Source organism: Artemia franciscana, chromosome 17, assembly GCF_032884065.1.
Source record: "Artemia franciscana chromosome 17, ASM3288406v1, whole genome shotgun sequence".
In the NCBI taxonomy this organism is placed as follows: domain Eukaryota; kingdom Metazoa; phylum Arthropoda; class Branchiopoda; order Anostraca; family Artemiidae; genus Artemia; species Artemia franciscana.
In genome coordinates this window covers 34,101,181-34,114,075 of record NC_088879.1, presented here as the reverse complement: position 1 = coordinate 34,114,075, position 12,895 = coordinate 34,101,181, and positions in this window count along the sequence as shown.

Below are 12,895 nucleotides of genomic sequence, written 5' to 3'. Positions count from 1 at the left end.
CTACAATTGATATTTAGCTAAAGATCTAAATTAGAGAAATTGGGAAAAACTAAGTTTACAATTTTTGGTTGTTCACAACCACGATGGATAAGCTAAATGCAATTGGTGACTTCCATCCAGATTTTAGACTAGCCCTGCTACCAGCAGACACAGTTTCGGAGTGGATGCCACTGGTGAGAGCTCAGAGTTCTGAAAGCTCTATTTAGGCTCTATTATTTGCAGGGAACTAAGGTTCTTCAAAATCTCAATTTTATTGGCGGTTTTCCAATAAGTTTCTACATTAATAATGTTTCTTCCCTATTAGATAAATTTTATTGGAATCCGCTCCCCACAGAACAAATTTCAGTTTGTCTGTGTCACTTGGTGTAACTAAAATTGTTTGGGATCAAGATGATCCACCTGGGTATGTTATTTTAATTATCAAATGATTATGAAAATTAATTATATATATTTACAATATGCTGTATATTTAAACCGCCTGTACCGAGCTTACTAAATATTATGCATTGTTTCAATTGGGACAAGGAGAAATTGTGTTCCTTTCTTTTCCTTGGTCCAAACCTACCTCGAAGACTTTATTAGTCAAAGAATTTTTTTTAGTAAGGCAACTTTAACCATTTTCCAGGGTTAGGGGGAACCACTTGTCTGTGGGAAGAAAGGAGAGCTACCGAAAAAAGTGAATAAAAATATGTGATATTGAATAAATGAGATTTCGGAAAGAAAACATCTAGGCAATTTGAAGCAAAGAACATAAAATGAGTAAAACTAAAGGTTAAAAAAACAAGGTATTGGAAACAGTATGAATTGCTATATTAAGTTAGTTTTTTGTAAAAAAGAAAGATGACATTTGTTAGAAAAGGACGTTTTACGAAAAAAATATCTAGGTTGAGTGAAAGGGCGGAGATTGGAAGCTCTAGATCTTGTGACTGGGTGTCAGCTTTTTATGGTGATCCTAAATATGCATTTGTTTATTAGTAATTAGCGTAGTTATTAGAACTCAAGAAAGTTTACATAATTATAGAGAACACAAGGAATAAAACTTAATAAGGGGCGATTTCGGTGAGAACATTTTGTCAACTTTTGTTTGCATTGTAAGAGTACCCATGAGCTGACATATGAAGCCACTATGTTAAAGAATGTATCCTCTGAACGGTATGCTGGGAATTCCAGTATTTTCCCCCTGAACGGACAATTTTTTGTGTTTTATTATCAATTTTCTTTTTCAGCAGTGATTGTCTTTATCTAGTTGTCACTTTGAAATTGATTCAATATTTCACTGTTATGTTTTATAAAGTGGTCAAATTCACTGGCTTTTGGTATTCAAAATTAAGTTCAAAAAAAATATTGAAGTAAACATTTTATTTTTTTCTTATTTTACTTTCTTCACATACGAAAACAAAACACATCTTTTACAAAATGCTGCAACGCTAAGAAAAATTTTACAGTTTTGTAGACGCACGGCAGTAACAAGTAAAAATGTATATTCCATTACAAATCACAACCTAACCATAATCAACTCAAACTTCCAATCAATCTTTCTCATTTAAACAATCAACACATTATTCAACCCCCCCTCCAACCAAAAAAAACGCAACAGCCCCAAAAATCGCCCTATACCACACTCAACAAACCCCTTCCCTGCCTCCCCCCCCCAAAAAAAATGATTTTCTTACTCTTAGTTTGAATGTTTTACTTCGGGCAAACTACTTTGATAATGTGTTACTTATTATAAACACTGAATCTAAAGGCACTAAATATTTTGGTTGTGGATAATCAAGTTCAGAACTGTCGTAATTGTTTTAAAAAAAGTGCAACGCTTCGGTATTGTTCAACAGAACTGAATGCTGGGAGTTTACATCTTAGTTTTTGGGAGTAGGCTATAGTTTTGTATTTTTTTTTTTGTAATTAAAAACTTTTTTCATTTTGTATATTTTTACTTTAATTGGCATACTTTCCCTTTTCCTATAGAAAAATATTTGTCTCTGCATTTCATTAAATAACGAAAGTAAGGAACAACATTAAAACTTAAAATGAACAGAAATTATTTCATATAGGAGGGGTTGTCCCCCTTCTCAATACCTCGCTCTTCACTCTACAGTTTTTCGGCACTTTAATAAAAATTACTTATTGTTCGAATTAAACGACCCTTGTGTTTCAGGAACCATTTTTAAAGAATTGAGATAAAATTTAAACTTCAGTGTAAAGAGCGAGACGTTGAGGAGGGGTAACTCCTTCATATACGTAATAATTTTGGTATAAAGCCAAAAATGAGTAGAAACAAATTCAAATTGTTTTCCAAGGACAATCCCCACACCTTCTCAAGACCAAAACAGAATTTGCAATTTACTGAAAACAAAACAAGTTTCAAATATTTTTACTGTTTTGAATTACGGCTATAAGGAATAAATATCAGAATATGTATATTAAACTGACAATAAAGGGTTAATTGCTTTTTTTTATATAAAATGCAAATTATATTCTGACCTTGAGAAGGCGTGGTGATTGTCAGTCATACTCGTTTAATCTTTGCTCGTTTTGATTTTGACTAGGTAATCTATTGCAATTTATGTTCGTTTTGGGTTTCATTTATTTAATAGCGATGATGTGTGTTTGTTTAATACTTTGAAGATAAGAAAAACAAACTTGTAGAATTTGACGACGCTTTTGTCCGTAAAAACGTAAACAATAAGAATTTGTTGGTTCCCAAAACCACCTATCCTTTCAAGGGAAATATTTTTTAATGCCAAATAATTTTAAGCTTTACTTCAATTATTTTTCGCCTACGTTTTTTTCTTCTTTTTTTAATTTGGCGCCCGCTAATGCCAAAAATCGAAGAATTCCATATGGAAATCTTTTCAAAACAAATGGATTTGCGGGTTTCTTTTCTAGGTTTGTAAAATACTTATTGTGTGTAAATTCCTCTTTTTCTCTTTCCTCAGCACTTCTCAACGAAACTAAGAAAAAAAAAACAGAAAAAAACTCAAAACAATTTTGCTGTTTTCAATTTTACTAAAAAAATCAAAAAAGTCATTTTTCGGAATCTAAGAGAAGGGCCAAAATATCCATTGGAATTAATTGACACCCCCCTCAAAAAAAAAATTGACGCGTCTTGTATGGTGGAAGAGAAGCGTTTTAGCTTCGCAAGATCCAAGAACTCAATACCTGGTAATTCTTCAATGAAGGGGATTTTTGACAGAGGCTTCATTTTTTGTTTGGGTGGGGGTATATCCAAAAATACATTTTACGCTAAATCCCTAAATTTTCGTGAATTGAAACCCCAGAATTACCATCCTCCCTTTTCATATACATTCTTGAAAAGGCTGAAAAAGTCTATTTTAAATATTTTGTCTAAAATTAATCCTTACGTTGAATATCCTTTTATGTCTTTTCCTTTAGTTCACAAAGAAAAACTGATACAGAACAAACATAACCACGACTAAGAAAGCACAAATGAATATAGTGACAAGTATTATCATCCATGCCTCCATGGAATACTGCTCACACTTCAATGTATTGTTTATAGAAAATATTAATCCAACAATCATGTGAGCGACTTGAGTATTACATTGAGGAGATTGAGTGACCTAAATCTTGTAAATTCATAGTGTATACTACTTCCTTTTTTCGCAAGATTGTGTTGCAAAGGAAATCTGAGCATACCATGCGCTATGAGTTCGTGGGAGTTCTCTCACTTCGTTAAGAAAAAGGAAAGTTTCAATCTAGAGAGCCACTAGGGACTTTTAAATTCACATTAATGGACATAGGCTCGACATGGAAACAATTCAACGGCAGCGTTACGTAAATAAAGCAGGCCCGTACGCAGGATTTTTTTTGGATGGCCCAGCAACAAAATAAAAAAAATTAATTGATAACTTGAATAAAAAGTTTGCGAAAATGAGGGAGAATTTAGGGATTGATTTTAGGTGGGTCTGCCTTCGTACATCACTGGAAAAAAATTTTGACAATATTTTATCAGATTTTAATTAAATTAAACCCTTCAAAAGTTAGAGGGAGAAAATTAGCCATTGAAGAAGTGCCTAAGGCAATCAATTCGTAATTTATATCCAACTCCTTTGAAATGAAAACATTGGTTTGGTGAGTTTATTATTTTTTCTGAAATGCCAGAATTTAGCCAGGCCTAAACATATTTCATTGTATATTTACAGCTGAAGCTAGCCCCCCCCCCGTGCTAATGGCGTTTGTTTTGCATTGTCGTAGAAGACAGGACGTTAGACTTTGTGTGAAATGGCAGTTTCGCCGTCTGTGAGAATACCTGACACTTCTTGCTGTATAATCAAGAAAATATCGGCATTTTTCTAATCTATAGCAGGAGATCCTCGATTTGTTTCCAGTTAAGGTTCCTTAGCTCCGATACTTTAATTGAGGCAACTTAATGCCCTGAAGTTTCAATTAGATCAACAAATTAGAAGAAAATCTTACACCAAGAATAAATACAACCGCTTTTATTTAAGCCATTTAAGCCTCCCTTATACCCTTATCCTGTACCTAGGATGTTGTAGGTAAGCTCTTTCCTTCCTTTGATATTGACTATATACCATTTTGACAACCATAATCAACTTTGTGCTTTTTGATTTAGCCCCTTATCCCCTATGGACATTCCCTTAAAATTTCAACTTAATACCCGTAGCTGTTCTTGAGAAATTAGAAATGCACCTTCTGACCTTGACACATATAGTTTTTTAATTTTGTTCAGCGTCCTCTTCACAAATCTCCGAAAGTTTCAACTTAATATCCCTAAAATTTTCTGAGATACAGCGGTTATGCCCTTTTGACAAATATCCTACCCCTGACATTCCTTGTTAATTTCAAGGTAATGCCCTTAGTTGTACCTGAGATGTTGCAGATACATCTTTTTGACTTCCTGAGTATATATATATATATATATATATATATAACCAAAAGATTAAACTTAAACTTAATATCCATTGCCGTTCCTTAGATATTACAAATACACCCTTTTGAAAACCTGGATGCAAATAGTGTCTTCTGATCTAGTTCAACATCCCCAACAAATTTGTCCTGAAAGTTGCAACGTAATACCGTTTCCTATCCCTGAGATATTGCAACGATGCCATTTTTACAATTTGGATACACACTGTGTCAAGTGATTTAATTTTACATCCCCTCAAACTTTCCTTGAAAGTTTCAATCTAATGTCTTATGCTGTTTCTGGGATACTGCATTTATGCCATTTTACGTTGTGAAGGACATAAATATATACTGAAATTTTCATCTTAATTTTGTCAGAAGTTCCTGGAACATTGTAGGCGCGCCATTCCAAAAAGCTGAATACATATGGTGATTTTTGACTTAGCTTATCATCTCCGACGACATAACTTGAAAGCTCCGACTAAGTACCCTCAGTCACTCCTTACATTTTGCAGATGTGCCCTTTTGACAACTAGAACGTGCATAGTGCCATTTGATTTAGTTCAAATTTCCCTTTAACTTTCCCTGAAATTTTTGACTTAAACCCTTAGCCGTTCCTGAAGTATTGCACACACAGCTTTCTTGCAACCTGGATGCCTTTAATTTTATATTATTTAGTTGAATATCCCCTTAACTTGCAATGTAAGTTTCAACTTAATACCCTTAGCTGCTCCTGGTTTATTGCATATGTACTATTTTGACAACCATGAAGTTAATTTCTATTGATTTAGTTTGATATCCCCTCGGTAGTCCCTGAAATTTTCATCTCACTATCCTTAGCTACTCCTGAGATATTGTAAATGCAGCTCTTTTATGACATTGATGCATGTAAAATCTTTTGATTGAGTTATATTTCTCCCCAGCATTCCCCCGGCATTCAACACCCTTACCCGTTCCTGAAGTATTGCAAATTCGTTCTTTTGACCACCTGGATGCACATAGTTTCTTTCGATTTAGTTCGACATCCACCCCAACCTTCACTGAAAGTTTCAACTTAATATCCTTAGCTTCTCCTAAATTTGTACATACATAGCATTTTACAACAATGATGCCTTTAGTGTCTTTTGATTTACACATAATGACTCATGATTTAGTTCAAACCCTCCTTAGCCTTCCTTAAGAATTTCAACCTAGTGTAATTAGCTGAAATGTTGCAGATACAACCTTTTGACAAACTGGAAGCACATAGTACTTTTTGATTTATCTCAAAATCCTCTTAACATGCTCTGAAAGTTTCAAGTAAATGCTATTAATTCCTGATATTTTACAGATGCACTCTTTGGGCCACTTGGATGCACATAATGTCTTTTCATTCATTTTTACATCCCCTCCCCAGCATTCCTTGAGACTTTCAACTTGATACATTAAGCTATTCCTGTAATATTGTTGATAAAAAAAATTTACAACCTGGATGCACATCAGGTCTTTTGATTTAGCTGAAAATCCCCCTCAATATTCCCTGAAAGTTTCTGCTTAATGCCCTCTGTCGTTCCTGAAATATTTTAGAGACGTCTCTTTTACAACATGGATGCACACAGTGTCTTTTGATCTAGTTTAATAGTCCCTAAACACATAAAAGTTAGAAATTTATACCTTCGGCCATTTCTGAGATATTACAGATACGCCCTTTCGAAAACCGGGATGCACAAAATATCAGTTGATTTAGTTTCTCCCATTCCCAACAATCCTTAAAAGTGTCATGTTAAAACCCTTAGCCACTCCTGAGGTATTGCAGACACGTCCTTTTGACCACGTGGATGCATATAGCGTCTTTTTATTAGGTCAGCACCCCCCTCAACATGCCCAGAAAACTTCTACTTGATATCTTTAGGCGTTCCTGAGATATTGCAGGTACACCCTTTTAACAGCCTTGATGCACATAGTGTTTTTTGACTCATTGTCTCTAAGGACATATCTGAAAATTTCTAATGTAATACCCTTTGACTTTCCAGAGATATTGCAGATACGCCTTATCAAGAATCTTGATGCGCGTAGTGTTTTTTAATGTAGTTCAACACACCCCACCCCTTCAAGATACTATGAAAATTTCAACTTAATACCTTGAATAATTGCTTAGAATTTGCAGATATGTCGTTTTGAAAGTCGGGATGCACATAGTGTCCTTCAACTTACTTCAACATACCCTGAAAGTCTCCTTTAATAGCCTTAGCTACTTCTGCGATATTTCAGATACGCAGTGATGAAAATATGGATGTACCTAGCGTCCTTCTATTTAGTTCAACATCCCCTCAACAAGCACTAAATTTGCAACATAATACCCTTAGCCATTCCTTACATTTTACTGATTTGCTTTTGACAAACTGGATGCATATGGTGTCTTTTTTCTGTTCTACATCCCCCTCAACATTCCCTGAAAGTTTCCACTTAATACCTTATCCATAAATAACGACGAAGACCACACTGCCTTTCCATCACAAACACCAAAAACAAGAAGAATAATAGGGAATTTCTTAAGACAGTGGGAAACAGATTAGAATGAATATTTCGGCCCTATGTCCAAGGGCCGTCCTCAGCAATACAAATAAAAAAAACAACTTACAAGAGGGTAAAATCAATAAAACTAAAATGAACAATTTTTCAAAACAGTCCCAGCATCCTTTCCTCAGCGAAGTTCAACCAGGGCTGATAAATAAATTTTTATGAAACGAGGCAATTCATTGAAATGAAATGAAATGATTTAAAAACACGTTTTTAATGTCAGCTTAGCTTTTTTCGCTGCTGATCTTATAGGTCCATTATTATAACTAAAGCAGATAAAAGCATTTCTTTGGTTGTCCTGGATACGAAAGATTACGACACAAAAATTTATGCACACCTAAATGACAAAACTACATATAAAACTATGACCCACGATCATACTGATCAGTTTGCTAACAAAATTATAAGAGAATTATAAGATCTAAAATAAAATGGTAAGATTACTCCACAAATATATAATAAACTTTTCCCCTGAGGCAGCTTTTGTCCAAAATTTTATGGTGTACCAAAATTACATAAGCAAGGCATTCCTTTAAGGCCAATTGTAGCTTTTACGAAAGCCCCCGCCTCCAACATTGGAAAATGGTTATGTACAGCCTTCAAACCTTTGCTTTTTTCTCAAAAATCTTATATATGCAATTCGGTTGATTTAGTTGAAAAACTCAAAAACGTAAATATTTCAAAAAATACAATTAGCAGTAGCTTTGACATTGTGTCTATGTATACAAATATTAATGTAGCAGAGATGTAGTCCGAGAAATTATTATAAAATAAAATAAATGAAAATTATGACTTATTAGAAGTTTTAGCAACAAGATTAGATTGCGATGTTTTAATGATCTTGGTTAAACTTTGTAACAAGTATTCAATGTGTTTCCAATTCTGTAATTCTTTCTACCAACGAATAAATGGGTTACCCATGGGTGCGCCTCTCTCCGGGTTACTGGCGAATATTTATGTAGAACATATTGAAAATTGGGCATTAAATTCATATTTTTTTAAACATATCTTTTGGGGACGTTACATGGATGACGAAATTTCACTTTGGAACTATGGGGAAAATGAACTTAGGGGTTTTTTAGATCACCTTAAAACATATGATAGGAATTTACAGTTTACTTTAGAGATTGAAATTGCAAATAAAATCTCATTCCTAGATGTTCCAATCATTCGTAACTTAGATGAACTCAATTTTACTATTTACAGAAAACCAACACAAAACAATAGATATTTACATTTTGAATCAAACCACCCCCCATAAGTTAAAAGATGTGTCGTAATATTTTTCGTCGATCGTGCCCTAGACCTTTGTTCTGATTCCTACATCACAGCTGAACTAGACTTTATCAGGGACAAACTTTTTGGAACTGGGTATCCTCTTTTATTTATTAATAATACAATTAACCGTAGAGTGAAAAGACACTCCCATAAATTCAACGATAATTTACCATGTGAGAATCCCGAAAAGTCCCAAAACATAATTCACCTCCCATATATCCCAAACATCACTAGAAATCTTAAAAAAGTACGCACACAAAGGAATCTGTATGTTGTATTTACCAATAACTTGAAAATCATAAATCTCCTAAATTCTGGTACAGATAAGACTCCAGTTACTCGCCAAAGAGGTGTCTATCAAATATCAAGTGACTGTGGCAAATTCTATGTAGGGAGAACCCATCAGAATTTCGAGAAACGCCTACAGCAGAATAAAGATGATATTACCATAGCTCTAAATTCGTATATTGCTTCTGTTTCTTTTGATTCTGCTTTAAGCAGCCATATTTTCGAAAATCCTAGCCACAAAATACTTTTTGAAGAATCCGCCATTATTAGTAATGATCTAGGCATAAAGCAAGTAGTTCGAGAAGCAATTGAAATCAGACTTAAGATTAATAATATTTCCTTAAATAGGGATTTAGGAGAATATTCACTGAATGCTCTATGCACAAATTTATTAAAAATGACCTTACGAAATATTATAAAAATCCAATAGATATTACCACAGAACCTGTCACAAATAGACCTATAAGACCAGCAGCAAAAAAAGCTAGGCTGGCATTAAAAACGTGTTTTTAAATCATTTTATTTCATTTCAATGAATTGCCTCGTTTCATAACAATTTATTTATCAGTCCTGGTTGAACGTCGCTGAGGTAAGGATGCTGGGACTGTTTTGAAAAACTGGTCATTTTAGTTTTATTGATTTTATCCTCTTGTAAGTTGTTTTTTCTTATTTGTATAGCTGAGGATGGCCCTTGGACATAGGGCCAAAATATTCATTCTAATTTGTTTCCCACTGTCTTAAGAAATTCCCTATTGTTCTTCTTGTTTTTGGTATTTGTTAATACCTTATCCATTTGTGCAATATTGTTGAAACACCATTTTGAAAATATAGATGCGTGAAATGTCTTTTGATTTAGTGCAAAGTCCCCTTCGGCATGCCCTTAAAGTTTTAACTTGATACCCTAAGTCGTTTGTGAGATATCTTTAGGGCAACAAAGTTTCTTTGCTTTAGTTGTCTAGGTTCCTAGCGTCTTTTCGTTCAGTTTCGAATCCCAACATGCCCTGAAAGTTTCAACTTAATATCCTCAGCCGTTCATTAGATTTTCTGATACGCTCTTTTGACGATCTGCTTGCACATGGTATTTTTTGGTTTAGTTCTATATCCCCCTCATAGTTGCCTGAAAGTCTCACCTTAAAACTCTTAGACTTTTTGAAACCCTATGATCAAACATATTGCTTTTCTCAATTGCAACACTTCTATGTAAACAATAGACAACTTGTATAAATTACAGCCCTTACCCCAGGGACTAATGGGTTCATTTCTTCCTGATGGGCGTAGTTATTGGACATTTTGACAATTTTGAATAAAATGGCTGACTCAAAATTTGGTCAGATGTCTTTATGGACGGATAGGGGATAATCAGAAAAAAAGGACACGAGGGGGAGCTGTATACCCTCTAATCTCTTAACTATTAAAAATGCCACTAAAAATTTTAATTTTCAATTGAATGAGCCCCCTCCGAAGTTTCTACAACAGCTCCTTCTGTGCGAAGTGGCCTGGAGAACAAAAACAATACCTAATGTTTTCGCTATTAGGAAGAGTTATCGCGCAGCCTCGATGGATTTCCTTTTTCTCAACGAAATGATTTTCCAAAATCCCTCTTTTTCTTGTAGATTTGGCTCAGATTTAATATGGAAATATTTACTGATTTACGTAGTTCGCTCATCTTTAATACAAAAAAATGTTTACTGATTTATGAAGTTAGCTCAAAATGAAAAAAAACTCGGTTTTTTTAACCGAAAGTAAGGAGCAACATTAAAACTCAAAGATAGCAGGAATTACTCTGTATATGAAGGGGTTGCCCCTCCTCAATACCATGCTCTTTATGCTAAAGCTTTTAGCACTTTTGAAGCTTCCTGCTCTAATTAAACGACCTCTAATTAAACCTGCTCTAATCCTGCTCTAATTAAACGGTTCTAATTAAACCTGCTCTAATCCTGCTCTAATTAAACGGTGTTTCAGTAGCTATTATTGCAAAATTGGAACAAAAAGTCAAACTTTAGCGTAAGAAAAAGGCATTTAGGAGGGGGTGACCCCTTTATATAAGGAATAATTTCTGTTCTTTTTTAGTTTTAATGTTGCTCCCTACTTTCAGTTTAAAAAACTTGTTTGGGCTAATTTTACAACTTACAGGCCTCTCCCCACAGCACTTCAAAAGGACTCTAGAACGTTTAATTCCCGCTCGAACAAACCATTTCCCGACCTGTTAGGACCATTACTTCAAAATGATCACCTCTGAAAAAAAAAACAAAAAAAAAACAAATAAACACATTTGTGATCCTTTTTCTGGCAAAAAATAGAAAATTCCAAATTTTTGTATATAGGAGCTTGAAACTTCTACAGCGAGGTTTTCTGATACTCTGAATCTGATGGTGTTATTTTCATTAAGATTCCTTGGTTTTTAGGTACTGTTTCCTCCCTAGATAAAAAATCATTCAAAATTTTGAATTTAATCAATCCTATGTATTTGGAATAAGTATAATAAGCTGATTTTATTAATGTATCTATTGATATCAAATTTCGTTTTGTAGAGTTTCGGTCACTATTGAGGCGAGTCGCTCGTTGCCTACTATTCGTTACCATTGATTGCCTATTGATTCGTTACCACTGTTTGATGAAAATGCCGAACTAACACTAATATGAATTTGTCGTCAAACATCAAAAAGCTTTATGTTAATAAGCAAGTGTTAATTTGAAATGTTAAGAAAATACACAGTTGGTTCTTTTTAAGAAAGAACAAAATAAACGAGGGTGATTTTCAGGGAGTAAATAAAACAAAGATAAAGCAGATATTTTGGCCAATAAGCAGGCCGAAAGACTTCCGATAAGCAGTCCTCAGTGTCAAAGAAAAACTCATATTTTGAAGTAGTCATCACAGATGGAATACAATATAGTGACGAGCATTGTCATCGCTGTCTCTGCGTATTATGTTTTTATTTTGAGGCATGTTTATAAGGTATGTTTTTACGGTAAGATCTCAAGATCAGAACATAATTAGCACTTCACTGAAAAAAAAACAATTAACGAATGAATAGGGATTGTTTGTTTCATATAAATAATATAATAATAAATTATAAAAGTTTCTGTTCGTTTTAAGCTTTAATATTGCTCATTACTTTCAGCTGAAAAGAGTGATTTTCGTTTAATTACTACATAAATTTGTTACTTCTCGTTTGAATCTCGCTCTTTACTTATCTTGGAAAATTTCTTTTCTTGGAGAGTCATTTTAATCAAATCCATTTTATCACTTCATATTTTTTTAATTGGTTTTCAATCGGTATATTATTGTGAAAATTTGTTTAAGTCAGAGACCTCTTATGTTTTGGAAAAATAAGTTAAAAAGGGGAGACGAGCAGAGTCGAACCATGAACCGCCTGCACACTTAACAAACGCTCTACCGCTGAGCTCTATCCCCTCAATAATGATGTTGCAAAATTGTATTTATTTTACAAAAATAAAATTTGTAGAAAAACGAATAAAGTCGAACGCCTAAACATTTATTCTTCAAATAAAGTTGAAATTCCTGAGACATCCTTTTAACAGTCATAGTAAGTAAGCTAAATCACTTTCTTTTGAGAAAATTACGACACAATCATAGATAGTAGAATAGCTTCGAAGTATGACTTTTGTTACTGAGCTATCAATGATATACATGGCCCGGAGGCTTCTTAATTTGAATCTATAATGTATCAGTCTATAATTTAAACCAATATATATATATATATATATATATATATATAATCTCGCTTGGAGCTGCTGGTTTTCAGTTAAATCATAATTAAAATGTCTGATAGCCCTAGTGAGCCTTTCAGTCTTCTATACACAAAAGTTGGAAAAATTGTTTTCTTCTTGAGAAAGGTAGCAAGGAAGAATTTTGCTT